Source organism: Gobio gobio (assembly GCF_949357685.1).
Source record: "Gobio gobio genome assembly, chromosome: 2".
Taxonomy (NCBI): domain Eukaryota; kingdom Metazoa; phylum Chordata; class Actinopteri; order Cypriniformes; family Gobionidae; genus Gobio; species Gobio gobio.
Genome location: NC_137098.1, coordinates 21,147,125 through 21,166,737, shown reverse-complemented (window position 1 = coordinate 21,166,737; position 19,613 = coordinate 21,147,125).

Below are 19,613 nucleotides of genomic sequence, written 5' to 3'. Positions count from 1 at the left end.
ACGTAACCTCGGTTCCCTAAGATGAGGGAACGAGTATTGCGTTTTGCTAAAACGCTATGGGGGAATTCCTTTCCTCGAGATATTGAAGCAAATTTTTATCCAAAAATACCTTTTATACGCAATGCAGCTGCACAACTCTCAGCAGGAAGCAGCTGCGTGCTGATTGGCTGTGCCGCTGCAACTGCAGCAACCTATAGCTAGACCGTGGGGCGGGACGGACCAATCAGGTCCTTCCAAATTCCCGCCACAAGGGGCAACAGAATTTGCATAGCCAAGGGTATATAAGACCCACTCTCGCAAGGTTAGTCAGGTTAATCGACTGAAGCGACTCCTGAGCAAGTGAGCAAGCACGGCAAGCAAAACGCAATACTCGTTCCCTCATCTTAGGGAACCGAGGTTACGTTAGTAACCGAAACGTTCCCTTACGAGAGTACTCTCGTATTGCATTTTGCTAAAACGCTATGGGGGACCAATGCAAAACGCTGTGCTTGCTTAACGGCTCTAAAGCCGACGACACCAAACCCAGGCCAAACTAGGTGGGCCCGTAATATGATATCAATAATTCAGAATGAGCCAGACCTGAGTCGGGCCCTAAGAGAATGAACACGATATACGTGCAATAATAAGTATAGACCAGACATAGTCGGGTCAGGAGTAATGAGTGGCCAGATAATTCGAGCCTTATAAGGAATATGCTTATGACTTATACAATATTCAACCCGGGCCGGACTTATCGAGCCTTAAGGGGTAAAATCTGTTTACACAGCAAGAAGCCCAGCTTGTAAAGCCGGAACATCTAAATTATAGAATCTGATAAAAGTGGACGGGGAGGCCCAGCCTGCCGCCGCACAGATATCATTCAGAGAAATGCCAGTAGACCAAACCCACGAAGAGGCAATGCCTCTGGTAGAATGGGCTCTAATGCCTAAGGGGCAGCTGAGATCTTTAGACTCATAAGCCAGTGAAATAGCATCCACTATCCACCGTGACAAGGTCTGCTTTGTAACCGCGCACCCTCGGGTGCGGCCGCCAAAGCATACAAAGAGCTGTTCAGTTTGCCTGTAAGCAGCGGAACGCTCTATGTATATTCTCAGCGCTCTGACAGGACAGAGCAAATTAGCATCTATTTCATCTAACGGTGATGAAAGTGCCGAAAGTGAAATGACCTGTGCTCTGAACGGAGTTGAAAGCACTTTAGGTACATATCCATGTCTTGGTTTGAGGACGACTTGGAGTCGTTTGGCCCAAATTCCAGACACGAGGCGCTCACAGAGAGCGCGTGCAGATCACCCACTCGCTTAACTGACGCGATCGCCAGCAGAAAAGCGGTCTTTAGTGACAGGAGCTTTAAGCTCACTGAATGCAGAGGCTCAAATACAGAGCTCTTCATGGCATCCAGGACTTCAGATCAGGAGATGCACAAGCCTACAGTACGTCCAGGGCAAACCTGAAGAGGGGGATCAAAAAGGCCAAGCACTGCTACAAGCTAAAGATAGAGGGACACTTTTCCAACTCTGACCCTCGACGCATGTGACAGGGCATTCAGGCCATCAGTGACTACAAACCTACCCACTCCACCCCCGCAGCCACTGATGTCAACTTCCTGAACGAGCTAAATTACTTTTATGCTCGCTTTTATGCTCTGTCCTGTCAGAGCGCTGGCTTATGAGTGGGGCAGCAGTGGCTCAGTGGTTCATGTAGGTTGTCTACAAACCGGAAGGTTGGTGGTTCGATCCCCGGTTCCATATGACCAAGTGCCGAGGTGTCCATGAGCAAGACACCTAACCCCAGCTGCTCCCGACGAGCTGGATGGTGCCTTGCATGGCTGACACCGCCGTCGGTGTGTGAATGGGTGAATGTGAGGCAAAAATGTAAAGCGCTTTGGATGGCCGTAGGTCTGTTAAAAGCGCTATATAAATGCAGTCCATTTACCATTTGAAAGAGACAACAGAGAAACTGCCACCAAGCTCAAACCCTCAGCTGACCCACCAATCACACTCTCCTCCACAGATGTCTGCAAGGCACTGAGCCGGATCAGCGCGCACAAGGCTGCTGGACCAGACAACATCCCTGGTCGTGTTCTCAGGGCATGTGCGGAGCAGCTCGCTGGGGTTTTTACAGACATTTTCAACCTGTCTCTTGCCCAAGCAGCTGTACCTTCATGCTTTAAACGCACTTCCATTGTGCCAGTGCCAAAACACTCTAACCCGAGGTGCCCTAATGACTACCGCCCTGTAGCACTCACACCCATCGTCATGAAGTGCTTTGAGCGGCTGGTCCTGGAACACCTAAAAGACTCTCTACCATCCACATTGGACTCACACCAGTTTGCCTACCGCAGCAATAGGAGCACAGAGGATGCCGTTTCCATGGCACTGCACTCTGTGCTCACTCACCTGGACAATAAAAACACTTACGCACGCATGCTGTTTGTTGACTTCAGCTCAGCATTCAACACTGTCATCCCAACCAAGTTAATAGCCAAACTTGGAGACCTGGGCATCAACACTTCAATGTGTAACTGGATTTTGGACTTCCTAACTGACAGACCCCAGAATGTTCGTTCAGGATTCACCTGCTCCACATCCATCACCCTTAACACTGGTGTACCACAGGGCTGTGTGCTAAGCCCGTTTCTCTACTCCCTCTTCACCGCCGACTGCAAGCCTGTGTATGGATCTAATTCTATCGTCAAGTTTGCGGACGACACAACGGTGATTGGTCTCATCAGCAACAACGATGAGACTGCCTATAGGGAGGAGATCCAGCACCTGGCCACATGGTGCACCTAAAATAACCTGCTCCTCAACACCACCAAAACGAAGGAGCTCATCGTGGACTTCAGGAAGGAGTCAAGAGGCACACACGACACCATCCACATCAATGGAATGGCTGTTGAACGTGTCTCCAGTTTCAAGTTCCTGGGGATCCACATCTCGGCGGACATGTCGTGGACGACCAACACCTCCAGCCTGGTCAAGAAGGCTCACCAGCGCCTCTTCTTCCTGAGGACACTGAGGAAGAATCAGCTCTCCTCGGCTATCCTGGTGAACTTCTATCGCTGCGCAATAGAAAGCATCCTGACCAACTGTGTGGCAGTATGGTATGGGAGCTGCTCTGTTGCGGAGCGCAAGGCACTGCAGCGGGTGGTGAAAACTGCCCAGCGCATCACAGGGACTCCACTACCTGCCATCGAGCACATCCAGAGGAAACGCTGTCTGCATCGAGCTCGCAGCATCCTCAAGGACTCCTCTCACCCAGCCCACAGACTGTTTTCTCTCCTGCCCTCCGGCAGGCGTTTCAGGATCCACCGGACCAGGACCAGCAGACTAAAGAACAGTTTTTTCCCCAGAGCTGTCTCTTTACTGAACTCAAACCCCCGTTGATCCACTTCCCTCATATACTGATAACTCTCCTACCTCACATCCGCCTTCACTTTGTTATTTGCACTACCGACTGTTTATTACAGTCACAACTGTTTACTTATTCATTTTGCACTACCATACCTTAACTGTATTATGCTCATTTGCACTGCCGACTGTTATTTACAGTACCTACTGTTTACATTTGCATTTTGCACCGTACTTCTAACCGTAATATGCAATCACTTTCCACTGCACTTTTACACTTTTTTTCGGATAGCTTCTGTCCATAATTTATTGTACTACCTTAATCCACTGCCATATTCCTCATTTTAGCCTAACATATCATTGTATACCTCTCTCTGTAAAATTCTGTTTATAGTAATAGCCATCTGTATGTTATATTACATATCCACCTGTAAATTCTGTTTATAGTAATAACCATCTGTATATTATTCACTGTACATATTCACCTGTAAATTCTGTTTATAGTAATAACCATCTCTCTATTTATAGATATATTTATATATACTCAGTACATATCCATGTCCTGCACTTATGCAAACGTTGTATATCCTGCACTTGCTGCTATTGCACTTCTGGTTAGACCTAAACTGCATTTCGTTGCCTTCTAGCCCCTTTAAGGAAGCGAACAATGAGATCGCTCTTCCCTAGTGACAGTCCGTTCACTTGAATGTGATACGCTGCTATAGCAGCCACATAAACTTTGAGCGTGGAGGGGGAGCGACCCGCGTCCAGAAGCTCTTGTAAAAATGTAAGCACCTCTGACACTGCACAATCATGTGGGGTCAGACTTCGCGCTTTACACCAGTCTGAAAAGACTGACCATTTGCCTGAATAGAGCCGCCTAGTCATGGGGGCTCTAGCTTCAGTAATAGTATTCAATACGCTTTCAGAAAGGTTCTCATGTACCCGTTGATGGGCCAAACATGAAGCGCCCATAGATCGGGACGGGGATGCCAGATCTGCCGTTCTGCCTGCATGAGGAGGTCTCTCCTCAGCGGGATCGGCCACGGAGCTGTATCTGACATCTGACTCAGCAGTGAGAACCAAGGTTGATTTCTCCAAAGCGGGGCTACTAAAAGCACAGCGCATTTGCTCTCCCTGATCCTCTCTATGACCTGAGGTAACATTGAGATTGGGGGAAAAGCATAAAGAGGAAGGTTGGGCCATTCGTGGGCCAACGCATCTTCGTGCTTGGAGAAATATATTCGGCATTGAGCATTGTCTTGTGAGGCGAAAAGATCCACTTTTGCCTTTCCAAACTTGCCCCAAATTGTCTGAATTATATTTGGGTGAAGAGACCACTCTGCAGGGGACACTTTGCCCCTGGACAGCATGTCCGGACCCAAATTCAGAATGCCTGGCACGTGAGTCGCTCTCAGCGAGCTCAGATTGTGCTCTGCCCATATTAGGGCTTCTTCCGCCATTGAGTGCAGATCGATAGATCTCAGACCGCCTTGGCGAATTATATAGGCTACCACCGACCTGCTGTCCGTTCGGATCAGGACATGGTGGTGTTTTATGTACGGAAGGAAAGCTCTTAGCGATATCGTGACCGCTTTCATCTCTACAGTTTATATGAAGGCTATTCTCCGAGTCTGACCAGAGACCGGAGATCGGCCTGCCCTCGTGAAGGGCTCCCCAACCTAGGTTGGATGCATCTGTCGAGATAACTTTCCACTTCGTAACAGTGCCCAAACCCACGCCCGTCTTGTACCAGACGGGATTTTTCCAGGGAGCCAGAGCTAACACACAGCTGTGGTCTACCTTGATTTGTAATCGGCCCGAAAGCCATGCGTGAGCTGGAACGCGGCGATTCAGCCAGTGCTGTAGGGGGCGCATGTGCAACAGACCCAGTCTGAGAACTGGCGCCGCCGAGGCCATGAGACCCAACATCCTCTGAAAGTGTTTAAGAGGAATGTGTGCACCGGACCTGAGGGAAACCGCTCGGTTCCGAACAGAGAGCGCGCGCTGTGACGTCAGCCGCGCGCTCATCTGCAGTGAGTCCAATACCGTTCCCAGAAACGAAACTTTCTGTGTGGGAGACAATAAACTCTTTGCCACATTGATTCTGAGTCCCAAGCATTGTAAATGGTTGAGAAGCCATGATCTGTGGTTTAATAACTGTATCTCTGACTGAGCTATTATGAGCCAGTCGTCGAGATAGTTGAGAATTCACATTCCCCGAAGCCTCAGCGGGGTTAGCGCCGCTTCCATGCACTTTGTAAACGTGCGGGGAGCTAGAGATAGACCAAAAGGTAGCACCTTGTATTGGTATACTTTCCCCTCGAAGGCGAATCTCAAGAATGGCCTGTGATGGGGGGCTATTTGTATGTGGAAATAGGCATCCTCTAGATCCACAGTGAAAAACCAATCTCCCGGGCGAATGTGCGCGAGGATTTGTTTCATTCTCAACATTCTTAACGGGCGCTTCATAAGGGCTTTGTTCAGATGTCTGAGATCTAGGATGGGTCTGAGACCACCGTCCTTTTTTGGTACAAGGAAGTAACGGCTGTAAAAGCCCGACTCGCTCTGTGAGGGGTGTACGGCTTCTACCGCTCCCTTTATTAACAGTTTTGATATCTCGGTTCAAAGCACGTGACTTTTGTCGCTTCTCACCGCTGTCTCTTCCATGGCGCGAAAGCGCGGTGGTCTGCGAGCAAACTGTAGCGAGTAACCTCGTTCTATCATGTTCAACACCCATTTCGAAATGCCGGGAATGGCCCGCCAGGCCTCGGCCTTCGAAGCCAGGGGCTGAATTAATCTGTGGGGCGAGTCGCTGAGTAACAGGGACTCGGTGGCCCGATAACTTTGCGCTAAGTTGGCGCTTATGAGGGAAATGTTTCCCGCCACCTGAGTGCAGGGGGCCGGGGGACATAGAATATTGGTGCTGGTGTACAGGCGAGCGCGTTTGAGTGCGGGCTCGTTGACTGTGAGAATAATGTTTCCAGCCACCTGAGTGCAGGGGGCTGGGGAACATGGGGGAGTGCTTGAGTGTAGGGGTACATGCTTTAATGCTGGCACACTGCCTACAGAGAAAAATCTTTTTTTGTGACTCATATGGGTCGCCGTGAAAACGGCGTGTGTGTACAGGCGAGCGCGCTTGCTTGCGGGCTCGTTGGCTGTGAATGTGGTGTTCCCAGCCGCCTTGAAGGGAGCTGGGGAACGTTTTAGAAGAGAGCGAGGCGGTGCACCGGCCGAAGCGGGCACTATCCGCCTTCTCTTCATACCTCTGGCTAGGACGGCTTCAGAGGCTCAGGTTTCGACACATTGCTGGGTCGGGGACCTCGACGCTCTGGCGGTCTGCTGCGGCTCGTAGAGCGGGAACGCTGTCCGGGCTTGGAAGCCACGTGAGGCTGGCGAGCTGAAGGCGGCGCCTTGGTGGGCTGGGCTGGTCCAGCTTTAGCGTGACGGCTAGCAGAGGAGCTGGAACGCTTAGGCAGGAAATGTCACATTGCCTGCGAAGCCTTCTGTGCTTCAGTGAAGCGCTCCGTGAACCCAACCACGGCGGGACCAAATAATCCTGAAGGCGAAATGGGCGCGTCCAGGAAAGCGGTCTTGTCCGCGTCCTTCATCTCGGTTAAGTTAAGCCACAAATGGCGCTCCAACACCATCAGGCTGGCCATACATCTGCCGATCGCCTGAGCGTTGGCCTTGGTGGCGCGCAGGGCCAAGTCAGTGGCGCCGCGCAGATCCTTCAGAGCCTCGTTGTCAGGAACAGACTCATCCAGGGAACGGAGGAGTTTGGCCTGGAAGACTTGAAGCACCGCCATGGAGTGTAGCGCTGACGCCGCCTGGCCGGCGGAGGCGAATGCCCGACCGGCGAGGCTGGACGTAGTGCGGCAGGCCTTGGAAAGGTGCACAGCCTTTGACTGCCATCCTCTGGCGGAGGGCGGGCAAAGGTGTACAGCGACGGCTTCCTCGAGGGGAGGAAGGGCATGGTATCCTTTTTTCTGAGTGCCATCGACTACCAAGAGCGATGGAGAAAAGGAGGATTTGGCGCAAGAAGAAAATGGCGCCTTCCACGATTTTGTTAGCTCCTCGTGGACTTCTGGGAAGAAGGGAGCGGGTCTTTGAGCGGTCGGTTGACGGCGGTTCTCAAAAAACCACTCATCCAGTCGGCTTCTCGTGGGCTCCTCGGGCTGAGACCAGTCAATGTCGAGGTCGTCCACGGCCTTGGTGAGCAAACGCATAAGCTCAGCGTCGACTGAGGTTATAACGCCGCTAGCCGTCCGCGTCGAAGCGGCGTGCTCCGAGGCGGCATCCGACCACCCGCTTCCGGATGCAGCAAGGGAAAGGCTGTCATCCTCTTCCTCCTCCGGTCCGCCGAAGGAAAACAGCAGCAGCCGCCATGCGAGGGGAGCTGTGCTGTTCCTCGACAAACAACACGGGCGATGGCAAGGCACGTGGGGACATGCCCGGCGTGTGCTCGTCAGAGCGCTCCGGTGGCCTCTGGTCGCGACGTTCGTTTCTTCCGTGGCTCGAGAGGCTGGGAGCAAGGGACGGGATCCGAGTCGAAGCTGGCGAGCCGAGCCCGAAGGGTCTGCAGCGTCTGCTCGTCGCACTCCGGGCAGCCGCCCTGGTTGAGTGCAGCCTGCGTGTGGTCTCGTCTGAAACATGACACGCAGATGATGTGCCGATCCTCGTCTGCGATAAAACCTCTGCACGAGGCGCAGGAACGAGACATTTGAAACAACGTCTCGGCTCTTTTTGGATGTGTAAACACAGTAAGGTATTGAAAAGGATATAGTGCCGGATGGCGCAGCTGGAAGGCAGGCTGAAGGCGGAGAATCCGACGTCCTCAGGCTGCAGTGTTCCGCTGGGTGCGTGTCGACGGTAGGCTTCGATCCAGAGCTCAACGATTGCAAGTCGCTGAAGAAGAATTAATCTGACTAACCTTGCGAGAGTGGGTCTTATATACCCTTGGCTATGCAAATTCTGTTGCCCCTTGTGGCGGGAATTTGGATGGACCTGATTGGTCCGTCCCGCCCTACGGTCTCGCTATAGGTTGCTGCAGTTGCAGCGGCACAGCCAATCAGCACGCAGCTGCTTCCTGTTGAGAGTTGTGCAGCAGCACTGTGTATAAAAGGTATTTTTGGATAAAAATTTGCTTCAATATCTCGAGGAAAGGAATTTCCCCATAGCGTTTTAGCAAAACGCAATACGAGAGTACTCTCGTAAGGGAACTCAAACTTGATTGTCACCGTTGTTGTGAATCATATGCATAATCTTGATGTCTGTGTGTGACTATGTGAAATATTTGCCCAAAATGTTTGCACCTGTTTTATCATCCTTCAGGATAAGTGATAATTTTAATGGTATTGGTGCCAATACAGCAGATTCACAAGGCTATAGTGGCTTTAAACAAATGACTAATGTGCCTAACAAGAACACAAAACTTAAAACACAACATCAGCTGCTTGCTTTCTGATGATTTAGTCATCAACAAGGAGCTGACAACACCTGATGTCACCTAATCTTTGCTTTCTCAGCCACAACTATTGTGTTTCACCCACACAGTTACAGCAGTCAAAGAAGAGCTACCACATGTACAGGGACCAAGAGCCCAACTAAAGCAAACGCTTCCCACCACAATGGTGACTTCAAATTAAACATAAATATTAACATCTAAACCTCTGTTAACTCTCAGAAAGAGCTTCTGTAGATGTCTGACAGAAATAGTCAAAGTGTGTCTTATGTCTGTGATTAAGGGCAGCACCACTGTCTCAGTGGGAAACACTGTCTCCTCACAGCAAGAAGATCCTGGATTGAATCCCACGATTCTCTCATGATCCAAATATGTGTGAATTACAAATGCTAAGTTGTCTAAAGTGTCTAAAGGTGTGAGCTAAGTTTCTTTTATTTTCATGATTTCTGGACAAACACACACTGTCTGTGAGTTGCTTTGCAATTACAAATGGAAAATATGTCCACAATGAGCACATTTGAACTAGTTTTTAACCTTGAGGTTCCATGAACGTCTATATCGGACGTGCAGAACACGTTAAAAACAGACGTCATAAAAACGTTCATTCTGGCTCCTCAGTGGACGTCTTTTCAACGTAGGCCTCTAGGGGCAAAGACATTGAAAATACGTCTTTTGGACATAACTTTGCTCAGTGGGAAGGATCTAGACTTTCTGCAAGCTAGACTTTCTGAGTTATTTTTCTATAACTCCATCAATCTGTTCTGATCCCTTTTCCCTCCAACCACTTTAACCTTACCTCTTGTTACGTATACATTGGGTATGTCATGTTTGTCTTATGTTAGTTATAGTCTAGTTCCGTGATTTAGTTATTAAAGTTTGTGCACAATATATGTTGGTCCTGACTCCGTGCCTGCAAACATATTGTCCCTTTAATGATCGATCATGCTAATGCGCTCTAAGCGCTTAGGTAAATAAAAAAAAAATAAAAAAACTTTGTGACCTTGAAAAATATCCTTTTCTAAGAATTAAATTAATAATCAATACTGAACGTCCTTAGGACGAACTGATCGACCAAGATGGCGGCGCGAGTAGATCACGAGGCTCAGCGTCTCTCCAGATTCTGCAATTTTGCGGTATTTTTCTTGTTCATCTCGGGTCTGTTCGTACAGAACAGTTGTGCTTTTACATCGTACACCCGTTGTGAGCTTTTGGATATTGGTTTGCGAATTTCCGACAGTTTTATGGACAATCTTCAACTCCTTCCTGAGATCGCTAGGACGCCCGAGGCGATGCGCTCTGCCCGGCCGGGCGGAAGTGCTAGAAGGCGGCGCTGTGATCGTAAACAAAGGCGGGGTAAGCGTGGAGGTCTAAGAGCTAAGCTAAGGCTAACTCCTTACCGGCTCTCTTTACCCAGCATTTTCCTTGCCAATGTACGATCGCTAGTGAACAAAATGGAGGAGATTCGACTCAGCATTACACACAGTAAGAAACTTTTGAACTGTAACGTCCTAATCTTCACTGAAACCTGGTTAAACAGCGGAATACCGGACACCGCTATTGAGCTAGCGGGACGCCACACACTCCGGGCGGATAGAACACTAGATGGCTCCGGGAAGAGCAGAGGGGGTGGATTGTGCATTTATATTAACAAAGCTTGGTGCACAAACTCTGCTATTGTTGGGAGTCATTGTTCAGCTAACCTGGAGTTTCTCATGGTTAAATGTAGACCGTTTTATCTACCGCGGGAGTTCACCTCCACTATTATCACTGCAGCCTATATTCCCCCGGATGCTGATGCCAAGCTTGCTATGAAAGAACTTCACGCAGCCATCAGTAAACAACAGACTGATCACCCGGAAGCTGCGTTTATTGTTGCAGGTGACTTTAATCATTCAAACCTAAAGTCAGTGCTACCCAAGTTTCACCAGCATGTTTCCTGCCACACCAGAGGAAACAAAACCTTAGACCATGTTTACACAAACATGGCTGGCGCTTACGTTGCGACACCCCTCCCCCACCTGGGACAGTCAGACCACCTCTCTTTGTTTCTATCACCCAAATATTCACCCCTCATCAACCGTGTGAAGCCATCAGTAAAGACCATCAAGGTGTGGCCTGCGGGGGTTGATTCCACACTCCAGGAAAGGTTTCTAAACACAGACTGGAGTATGTTTGCTTCTCAAGCCACCAGTGGCGCTCACACGGACATTGACTCATTCACTTCCTCTGTATTGGATCATATCAATACCACCATCGACAGTGTTACAACCCAGAAACAGATCACCAAATACCCTAATCAGAAGCCTTGGATGAACAGGGAAGTTCGACTCCTGCTGAAGTCACGCAATACTGCCTTCAGATCAGGTGATGCACAAGCCTACAGTACATCCAGAGCTAACCTGAAGAGGGGCATCAAAAAGGCCAAGCACTGCTACAAGCTAAAGATAGAGGGTCACTTTTCCAACTCTGACCCTCGACGCATGTGGCAGGGCATCCAGGCCATCAGTGACTACAAACCCCCCCACTCCACCCCCGCAGCCACTGATGTCAACTTCCTGAACGAGCTAAATTACTTTTATGCTCGTTTTGAAAGAGACAACAGAGAAACTGCCACCAAGCTCAAACCCTCAGCTGACCACCCACCAATCACACTCTCCTCCACAGATGTCTGCAAGGCACTGAGCCGGATCAGCGCACACAAGGCTGCTGGACCAGACAACATCCCTGGACGTGTGCTCAGGGCATGTGCGGAGCAGCTCGCTGGGGTTTTTACAGACATTTTCAACCTGTCTCTTGCCCAAGCAGCTGTACCGACATGCTTTAAACGCACTTCCATTGTGCCAGTGCCGAAACACTCTAACCCGAGGTGCCCTAATGACTACCGCCCTGTAGCACTCACACCCATCGTCATGAAGTGCTTTGAGCGGCTGGTCCTGGAACACCTAAAAGACTCTCTACCATCCACATTGGACTCACACCAGTTTGCCTACCGCAGCAATAGGAGCACAGAGGATGCCGTTTCCATGGCACTGCACTCTGTGCTCACCCATCTGGACCATAAGAACACGTATGCACGCATGCTGTTTGTTGACTTCAGCTCAGCATTCAACACTGTCATCCCATCCAAGTTAATAGCCAAACTTGGAGACCTGGGCATCAACACTTCAATGTGTAACTGGATTTTGGACTTCCTAACTGACAGACCCCAGAATGTTCGTTCAGGATTCACCTGCTCCACATCCATCACACTCAACACTGGTGTACCACAGGGCTGTGTGCTAAGTCCGTTTCTCTACTCCCTCTTCACCGCCGACTGCAAGCCTGTGTATGGATCTAATTCCATCGTCAAGTTTGCGGACGACACTACGGTGATTGGGCTCATCAGCAACAACGATGAGACTGCCTATAGGGAGGAGATCCAGCACCTGGCCACATGGTGCGCTGATAGTAACCTGCTCCTCAACACCACCAAAACGAAGGAGCTCATCGTGGACTTCAGGAAGGAGTCAAGAGGCACACACGACACCATCCACATCAATGGAATGGCTGTTGAACGTGTCTCCAGTTTCAAGTTCCTGGGGATCCACATCTCGGCGGACATGTCGTGGACGACCAACACCTCCAGCCTGGTCAAGAAGGCTCACCAGCGCCTCTTCTTCCTGAGGACACTGAGGAAGAATCAGCTCTCCTCGGCTATCCTGGTGAACTTCTATCGCTGCGCAATAGAAAGCATCCTGACCAACTGTGTGGCAGTATGGTATGGGAGCTGCTCTGTTGCGGAGCGCAAGGCACTGCAGCGGGTGGTGAAAACTGCCCAGCGCATCACAGGGACTCCACTACCTGCCATCGAACACATCCAGAGGAAACGCTGTCTGCATCGAGCTCGCAGCATCCTCAAGGACTCCTCTCACCCAGCCCACAGACTGCGTTTCAGGATCCATCGGACCAGGACCAGCAGACTAAAGAACAGTTTTTTCCCCAGAGCTGTCTCTTTATTGAACTCAAACCCCCGTTGATCCACTTCCCTCATAAACTGATAACTCTCCTACCTCACATCTTCCTTCACTTTGTTATTTGCACTACCGACTGTTTATCACAGTAACAACTGTTTACATATGCATCTTGCACTGCCATATCTTAACTGGATTATGCTCATTTGCACTGCCGACTGTATTTATATTACCAATGTTTACATTTGCATTTTGCACTGTACTTCTAACTGTAATATGCAACCACTTTCCACTGCACTTTACACTTTTTTTTTTCCGGATAGCTCTGTCCATAATTTATTGCACTACCCTAATCCACTGCTATTCCTCATATTAGCCTAGCATATTATTGTATACCTCTATCTGTAAAATTCTGTTTATAGTAATAGCCATCTGTATATTGTATTCATAGTACATATTCACCTGTAAATTCTGTTTATAGTAATAGCCATCTGTATATTTATTCACTGTACATATTCACCTGTAAATTCAGTTCTGTTTATAGTAATAACGTCTCTCTATTTATACATATTTATACATATTCAGTACATATCCATGTCCTGCACTTACGCATCCATTGTATATCCTGCACTTGCTGCTATTGCACTTCTGGTTAGACCTAAACTGCATTTCGTTGCCTTGTACTTGTACTTGTGTAATGACAATAAAGTTGAATCTAATCTAATCTAATCTAATATTCATAATTAATCATAAAGATTAATCATAATGAGTTATGAATAATTATTAATATTTCCCCTCAGAGCTAATTCGTTACATCAGGTAGCAGGCGGTCTTCTGGCAAGCTTGCCATGTTTTGCTCTCCCACTCTTCCATTGAGTCTGAGAAAAACTGAGCATTCATGTATACGTTTTTGAATGGCTGAGTTGGCTTGGGGGATCCAGAATTTTTGTCGGAGTGTAGATAACATGTAGTTTGTACCACAGTGTCGACATCTATGATCAGGGCTGTACGTTAACTTTTTTTGCACATAGCACTGGTGCTACAGAGGTTGAAAGTTTTGTAGCACAGCCCACAAAATTGTAGCACATGTATGAAACGTCTGTTACCATGTCTGAAAAATGCAAAAAGTGCTATACAAATATTTAAGAATAAAAATAATAATAATTATTATTATTATATTTGACAGAAAACATAAATCAATAGAAAGGTCTAAGGTTTTATAATGAAATATTAAATTATGATAAAAAAATGTCTTAATTTTGTCTTATTTTATCTTATGTACTCACTGAGAAAGGAAAAAAGTACTGTACACATCTCTACACCGCGAATCTATCACTGTACTACAGAATATTATAAAATAATATACTTTCTGCCTCATTCTGTGATGTAAAGCCTGTCAGATTACAAAAGTAGGTCATTTCAAACACTCGATTAAATGTTCTCTTTTGTTGGACAACATGTTTGTAAACGCTTCTCATGACAAGTTTGGAAAGAGGTTGTTGCTTTTTCTAATGCACATTAAGGGGGCTTTAACACTGGGCGCGTTTGCTGTAGTCATGTCCAAACACAATTGTTCCCGGCGCACCCCGCAGCGCTGGTCTGGTTTCACATTCAACTTGATTCTATCGAACCCTGGTGCACTTGTTCATCTTACGTCATCAAAAATGTGCACAGCGGATGATAGAAAACACTACAGTAAATATATAGTTTTTATTAATTTGGTGCCATTATGCGCAGCTGGGTAAACGACTCATGTACTGTATGTGCGTCGCATGAAGTTCATTTGTTGCCCTGATTGCATGCGTATGCGCGAATACACTATCCAAGGTAAATCATCAATACCATCATCCCTTACATGTGTTTTATTGAACTAAATACATAGTAATACGTTAAAACACATATGCAGGTTACGTTTCTTCCTGAACAAATGCGCACCCGAGTCCATTTCACATGATTCACGCAATTGACAGCTTTTATTAGCAATTTTTCATGCAAACCGTGCCGCTTTTCTAACTAAAATGCCAATGACTCCATCTCACAGTGTATGCAGAGATAGAGCAGCATTTATTGCGAACCGATCGATCCGCCCTGAACAGTGCTGCGCTTCCCAGATGGCAACATTGTGTTGGCCCAGATCTGGCCCACATCTGGCACTTGTGGCATACTGATCTGGCCCACATGCTGCGTGGAATGACGGCCCTTGAGTGGACCACTCCTGTTTGCCAGATCTGGGCCACAAGCAGGCCAGAGCAATGCCACATGTCAGCCAAGAGCAAATAAATAAACCAGAACTGGACCTAAATGTGGAGTCATCTCAGCCTTAATAAACCTGTTAACAAGCAGAATCACTGAAGAGAGAAGAGAACAGAAAAAGAGACGAGCAGAAAGACAAGAACTACAACTGACTTCAGCCACAGCCTTAGATGAAATCAACTGAAGATAAAAGAAGACATTAAATCTCTGAAGATCTCATCAGAGGAGGATTAAAAAACTCCACAAACAGCATTACCAGCTTCACATATTACTAACCAGACTGACTTTATTTCTGTTATACGTCTACAGAAGCTCTTATTGAGAATTAACAGAAGTTTAACTCTAATGTGTTTCATCTGAAGTCACCATAACAGTGATTAGTGTTTCCATTAGTTGGGCTCTATACTCTTATTAAGTGTCTTCCTCTTTTGGCTTCTGCAAATGTGGGTTGGTAAAACATATTTGAAATAGCAAAGGAAGCTAAAGAGAAGTGACATCTGGTGATTATGATTTAGTGATGGAAATTTTGATTCTTTCAAGCAATTCGTTCATTTTCAGTTCGTTCATCAAAATAATTCGTTCAGATTCGTTCATTGATTCGTTCAGTGACCATTTTTTTAATATTCCATAAATATCCCAGCAGGTGGCAAAAAGAGTGTCTTATGCGTTATTTCTTAAGTCAATGAACGTATTTACTTACAAGAAAAATAATTTGGCTTTATTAAAATGTGTGCATCTATCATTAAATAAAATAAGTCTAAATAAGTGGTTCAGAAGACCAAAGCACAAAGGCTTTCTTGCATGATTAACAATTAATTGTTTGGTCAGACATTTACACATTCATATTATTCAGATATATCTGTGATTACGGTAAACGAACGTGGAGTTATAAACAATCGTAGCCTAAAACTGCGCTTTGCAGCCATCCGCTCTCTGCTTATTGCTGAACGAGACTGATTCACATGCTAAATGACCGACATCCATTTCCACGAACGAGATGTACCACCAGTTCGTTCACGAACGAGATCTAACAGCAGTTCGTTCAATTCGTTCACGAACGAGATGTAGCAGCAGTTTGTTCAATTCGTTCACGAACGAGATCTCTCTCTCTCTCGTTCAGTGATGGGCGTGTTCGTTCAGTATCGTTGGTGGTTCAATTCGTTCATGAACCAGATGTACCAGTTCGTTCGTTCACGAATGAGATCTCTCGTTCAGACTCAAAAAAGCAACTCGGTCAGTGATGGACGTGTTCGTTAACTCCAATAATATCGCATTTTTTATTTGTTTTGCAGTTTTTGGAGAATTGCATGACATGACTCGAACGTAATGAAGTAATTTGTATTAATTTTATAAAACAACAACAATGAAAATAAATAATACAAACACAATCCATCAGTAATTATACAATCATTTAACCATCAGCCTGCATTATTACACTGTTTTCATTAAAATGGTGTACATGTCTTTCTTTGCTGCATACCGTATATGCCTAACTACACAAGCCGAGCTCTACATGTTCGCTATCAGTATCGTTCAATAGCTGGTTCATTTCGTTCACGAACAAGTCGAGGAGGAGATCAGTCTTTGGTTCAGAGTCAGAGTCGGACTCAAAAGCATCTCGGTCAGTAAAAGGCGTATTCGTTCACTGAATTCAACAAATCACATGCTCCGTCACATCTTACACTCGAACGCTATTGGCTCGAAGTTTTGTCATTGACAGGATGAAACAGTCCACAGAGCTGCGCATGCGCTCGCTCCTCGCTGCTAATAGTGCCACGCTGCTGTGGAGGGAGGAATTTCAGTGAACGAGTCAGTGGACTACTTGAACGAGAATGATTCGTTCACCTAAAAGATTCATTCAAAAAGAACGATTCGTTCACGAACGTAACATCACTATTATGATTAATTGATGATGGTTTTATAATGACATTTTATATATGAAATTGCCTGGTGTTATTTGAGTATAAGAAGTGTGTTGTGTTAATAATACATTTGCACTACATATCCTGTGTACAGAAGCATGAGATCATAGAGTAATATAATAATCAGTTATTACATTTTAACAAAGCACAAAAAGTTCATCTGAACTTCAATTAGATACACACAGATATCAAGAATCGGTGTATGAATCTCATCAATGGTGACAAACAAAATAATAGGAAAATTCAACTGCATAATATATTTATGCTGCAATGCATGCTGGGAGTTCTGTACTATGCTGGTACCCAGAATGCATTGCAACATGGCATTTTTGATTGTCACCATTGTTGAGAATCATGTGCTGATTGTTGATGTCTGTGTGTGTCTACCTGTCATCATAGGTGACAATTTTATTTTATTTTGTTAAAATCTTTCTAACAAATTGTTAAAATACTGGACAATCTGATGCCTTAGTAACACAGGTTGTAATGAAAATGCATTTATAACACAATTGATAGAACCAAATGACATCAATGATTTCATGATGAATTTAAAACGATCACCAGGTAATCATATTCACCTGATGTCACTTCTCTTTAGCTTCCTTTGCTACTTCAAATGTGTTTTACCAACATACATTCGCTAAAGCCAAAAGAGGAAGACATTTAATAAGAGTAAAGAGCCCAATTAATGGAAACACTGATCACTGTCATGGTAGTTATTGTCTTTCTGCTCGTTTCTTTTTCTGTTCTCTTCTCTCTTCAGTGATTCTGCTTGTTAACAGGTTTATTAAGGCTGAGCTGGCTCCATATCTAATATACACAGATTTTGTGGCTCAGATAAGGTCCAGTTCTGGTTTATTTATTTGCTCTTGGCTGACATGTGGCATTGTTCTGGCCTGCTAGTGGCCCAGATCTGGCAAACAGGAGTGGTCCATTCAAGGGCCGTCATTCCACGCAGCATGTGGGCCAGATCAGTATGCCATAAGTGCCAGATGTGGGCCAGATCTGGGCCGACACAATGTTGCTATCTGGGTAATATTTGAAAAAGCAACCAATAATCTGGTAACATTTATGACAACCATTCTGTAGTGTAGAGGTTTTCTTGCAGGTTAGTTTAAAAAGGTTGCAAAGCGTTGTACATTAACAATTTTACGTTAAAAAAAGTTATTTCTTTTCAAGACACATTCATTGTACTGCTTTAATTTCAATGGATGTTTTCTCTGTAAAAAGAATACACTTCAGAAATCAGAATCGAGTAACTCACAATTTTCACCACTTATTTTTGCTTGCAATTAAAAAATAGACCTGATTTAAATATAAATCTGATGTTTTATTAAAGTGATTTGCTATACATGGACTAAAATTTTAAATCGTCATTTGAGAACACATTACATTAAAATAGCTGACAGAAAGCAGGTTAATGCGTTTACATGCTGAGCGAAATCGATGTAAGGGACACAAATCTAGCAGTGACAATCGGTTAATGCCTAAGGCACTTTAAAGCCTGGTCAACAATCAAGCTAAATTAAGTGTTTCCAGCAGATGGCACCGCGAGCTTGTGCGGCGCTAACATAATACGTACCATTTGTGCGTGTATTAGAAAATGTAATATTCTGCAGTCAATTTTAAGTAATTGTTTAAGGCAATTTCACGTTTTCAGTCATCATACAGTAACCACCAACAACCCCCTTTCATAAAGCGCGCGTGCCTCTCACTCTAGGCTGGTCTAAAGCCTTGTTTATACTCAACGCGTCTGCACGAGCGCGAGGGTGTCACACATTTGACTGGAGTCACATGCGTGACGCATGGAGTCACAGGACTGATTATTTCTCTTAGCCAATCACGTTGACAGGAACAAAAACAAAAAACATAATGTAGCGACTGCAGGGTTAGGGAAAATAGCGCAGTAAAAGTACTGATACAGCACTTAAAATGTACTCAAGTTAAAGTAAAAGTACACTGTTTTTAAACTACTTAATAAAGTACAATTCCTGTAGCCTGACAAGCCAGACCCATATCAAGATGTTGGGTCTGGAAACTCACCATTGACAGGGCTCAATCCGAGGGGCGGGATAAACGGTTGTCTTTTAAATTCCCTCTGCTCGCCATTGGATAGCGCCATAACCAACCAGAGCGAAGAAGAAGGTGAAGCCGAGCTAACGTTAGTTGATAGACTTTCACTGTATTCAGTAGGCAAAACATCGAACTTATCTTCTTTTCTTAAGAATGATTTCAGTGCCGTTCTTTGTTCTTTTCTCAAAGAAAAGCTTAACTCCAAGTCTTCCAGAGTCGCGGCCAAAGCCGATTCAAAAGACCGCTGTTCGCCAGCTTTGTTTACGAGCAGACAACTCTGTCGTGACGTGCAGTCATTATGTTAAGCCCGCCCACCGACTCAACACACGCTGTGATTGGCCTGACCAGAGTTTGGTTTTTCCAGCTCTCAGGTCTACCGAGAGTTGCTAGACTACACTCGGGGCAAAATACATTTTCTGCCGCTAGGGTGCATCTAGATTTCTAGGCTACAATTCCTGAGAAAAACTACTCAATTACAGTAACGAGAGTATTTGTAATTCGTTACTTTACACCACTGCTCGACGGGTCAGGGCTGTTTTAGAAGCAAAAGGGGGACCACACAATATTAGTTATGCCTGATCGTTGTATAGTGACCAATGTG